The sequence below is a fragment of the Bison bison genome, unplaced genomic scaffold (assembly GCF_000754665.1).
Source record: "Bison bison bison isolate TAMUID 2011002044 unplaced genomic scaffold, Bison_UMD1.0 scf7180017864289, whole genome shotgun sequence".
NCBI lineage: Eukaryota > Metazoa > Chordata > Mammalia > Artiodactyla > Bovidae > Bison > Bison bison.
The window spans coordinates 14,981,109-14,984,663 of NW_011494861.1; the positions used below are offsets into that span (position 1 = coordinate 14,981,109).

The 3,555-nt window shown below is 35.4% G+C and overlaps 1 protein-coding gene across 1 annotated transcript in view; it reads right to left on the minus strand.

The window, feature by feature from the left end:
- AADACL3 (arylacetamide deacetylase-like 3) overlaps positions 1 to 3,555 on the minus strand; it is a 78,412-nt gene that overhangs the window by 46,225 nt on the left and 28,632 nt on the right. Inside the window, exon 2 of the mRNA XM_010850062.1 lies at positions 1,737 to 1,858. The gene's annotated coding sequence lies outside the window, so the exon portion shown is untranslated. The remainder of the gene's footprint in view (positions 1 to 1,736; positions 1,859 to 3,555) is intronic.

The window sequence follows — 3,555 nt, forward strand, 5'->3', positions numbered from 1 at the left end:
ACTGTTTCCCCATCTATTTCCCATGAAGTGATGGGACCGGATGCCATGATCTTCTTTTTCTGAATGTTGAGCTTTAAGCCAACTTTTTCACTCTCCACTTTCACTTTCATCAAGAGGCTTTTGAGTTCCTCTTCACTTTCTGCCATAAGGGTGGTGTCATCTACATATCTGAGATTATTGATATTTCTCCCGGCAATCTTGATTCCAGCTTGTGCTTCTTCCAGCCCAGCGTTTCTCATGATGTACTCTGCATATAAGTTAAATAAGCAGGGTGACAATATACAGCCTTGATGTACTCCTTTTCCTATTTGGAACCAGTCTATGTAGTCTCATAATTTTTTGTATTTCTATAGTACCTATTGGAACATCTCCTCTTTCAATTCTGATTTTATTTGAGTCCTCTCTTATTTTGGTGACAGTTTATATACTTTGTTTTCTTAGCTAAAGGTTTGTATATTGGGGGTTTTTTTTTTTATTGTTCTTAATTTCATTGCTCTTTTCTAGTCCCTATTTCATTTATTAGGGATTCCCAGGTGGCTCAGAAGGTAAAGCATCTGCCTGTGATGCAGGACACCCAGGTTCAGTCCCTGGGTCAAGAGGATCCCCTGGAGAAGGAAATGGAAACCCATTCCAGTACTCTTGCCTAGAAAATTCCATGGATGGAGGAGCCTGGGGGGCTACAGTCCATGGGGTCACAAAGAGTTAGACATGACTGAGCGACTTCACTTTGATCTTTACAATTTCCTTCCTTCTACCAACTTTAGGGTTCATTTCTTCTTTCTATAGTTCCTTGAGGTGTAAAACTTGTTTATTTGAGATCATTCAAATTTCTTAATAAAAAATTTATCACTCTGAATTTCCCTTTAGAATTGCTTTTGCTGCATTCCATAATTTTTGGTATGTTGTGTTTCCATTTTTTCAAGGTACTTTTTAATTTCCCTTTTGATTTCTCCTTTGACTCATTAGTTGTTCAGTAGTATGTCGTTTAATCTCTACATATCTGTGAATTTTCCATTTTTCTTCTTGTAATTATTTTCTGGTTTCATACCATTGTGGTTGGAAAAGATAATTATATGAGTCAATCACCTTAAATCTAGTACAGCTTTTTTTATAGCTTAACATATGATCTACCCTGAAATACATTCCATGTGTGCTTAAGAATGTGTATTCTGTTGCTTTTGAACAGAATGTTCTGCATAGGTCTGTTAAGTCTATATTTTCTAATATTAGAAATTTTTCTATATGTTGTTTAAGGTCCATATTCCCTTGCTGGTTTTCTGTTGACAGTAATCAAAACAGCATGGTACTGGCATAAAAGCAGACACACTGAAATGATGGAACTGAATAGAGACCCCAGATATAAACTCACCCATATATAGCCAACTAATACAACAATGGAACCAAGAATATACAATGGGGAAAGGATAATCTCTTCAATAAATGTATTGCTCAAATAAACAAAAACTCTTTGGTAACTTTAGTAATCTCAAAATATTAAAGGAGTCCCAAACTAAAAAGTTTGGGGATCACTAATATACACATATAAATAAGTCTCTTCCCCTTACCTATTTATTCCTCCAGTCACCAGTTTCCCTGACCAGAGGCAACCCCTCTTGATAGTTTCCTATGTGTTACATGTGTATGTAAGTAAATGTATCATGTATTTTTTTCTTTTTATAAAGAGCAGTTTATTATGCACACTGACCGAGAATTCTGAAATGAGGAAAAGTAGTTACCATCATTTCATCACACTTTTCAACTCTTCCTTCTCCATGTCCTTGGAAACACGTTGTGTGTCTACTCTTCCAGAAATTACTGAGTCTTTCAAAGCCACACACACTTTTCTTTGGATGCCCATCTGCCAATGACAGGGTGAGAAAAATGTATATTATATCTATGATTATAAGAAAATTTCCATTTTTAATATTTTTAATATCACCTTATCTTTGAGCTGGTAAGACAGTTCTAAATAATTAGAACACTAAGTCACTTTCTTCTCTTCAGGGGTGTAGTAACAGTGCCAACATAACCAGAATGTAACCCAAAGACATGTATGAAATCTGGCCAAAGAAAATATCCTTCTTTAACTGTCTCTGGTACATTCTTAATTATTTCTAACTTAAAGTTTCTATTTTTTCCTTAATCTGCATATAATCTGAAATTTAACCCTTCCGTTGAGATTTTTTATTATAGTTGATTTACAATATTGTGTTAATTTCTGCTGCCCAGCAAAGTGATTCAGTTATATAAATACATACATCCATTTTTACATTTTTTTCCATTATGGTTTATCACAGGATATTGAATATAGCTCCTTGTGCTATTATAAGAGAACTCCCATAAGTCTATCAGCTGATTTCTCTCCAATGAGTTTACTGTCAATTACTCTATATTGTTCAGAAAACTCTATTTGATTTTTTTTCAAATGGCTAATCTCTTCTGTTTGTAAGGCCCTGTTTCTCTTTTATATTTTTATTCTCTCATTGGTTTATTTACTCAATTGCACGTTTACTTTAGAAATTTGAATAATTCTGGTATCTGAAGTTCCTGGGAATTAACTCCTGTGATTTGTCTTGCAGGACATGGATTGAGGGTATGTCCTTCCAGACAAATTTAGCAATTTGCTTCTACCAGGTATCAAAGGATTCACTTTTATGGTAATTTATTGGTTTGATTTTTACTAAAGTATGTGGGAAACATAAATTTGAACCCCTAAACCATGTAAGAATAATCCTGTATGTACCATTCATCATGAAACACTTTTTTTCAGTTGGTACTGGACAAAAAAAGTTATTTTCTAGTCCACCTGTTCACTGTTGCTGCCACTGCAGGTATCTGCTTTGTGCACAAAGATCTCAATGTCATCTCTAGGAGACATAAGGCCATGTCTCCTGATCTTGTAAGGCCATGAAAAACTAAGCACATGGGTTACTGAGACCTACAAACCCTTTCTAGTTTACATTTTACCCTTGAGTTTTGGCCCTGGGAATTGCCCCTCTTTTCTTGCAAATTCTTGTAAGTATGCATTGAAAAGAATGCCTGTTGTAGTTTGTCCAGCATTTCTAGATTTTTTTTTTTTTTGCATTGGAAAAGGTACCAGATACTCTAGTCCACCATACTGCTAGAAACAGAAGTCTTCATCATACTTTACTGATCAAGGTTAAGTCACCTAAAGACAAAACCAAATTTATCCTCCAAATTATTTCTCTTCTCATATACAAATCACCATATTTCTCCAACTCTGTAAGACAATGGAAAGGCAGACTCCCTTGTCAAAGTTATTATTATCAACCTAATTTACACATTCCTCTCTTATGAAAAACTGTAAATTGTAGAATTAGTCATGTTTTCCTCTTCCCTTGACTACTAAAGAGTACATAATCACAGCCAATGTCAAAAATCTATATCCAACATTTCTCTTCTCAGCCTTCCAGGCAGTCTGGCCATCAGAGTCTTCTTCCTCTAGCCTTCCCTTGCACAGCACCTGGTTTTACAGGCCACTTTTTCTCCCTCCTTGTTTACATATCCCCAGCCTCAGCTTTTTCTCCCTCCCTC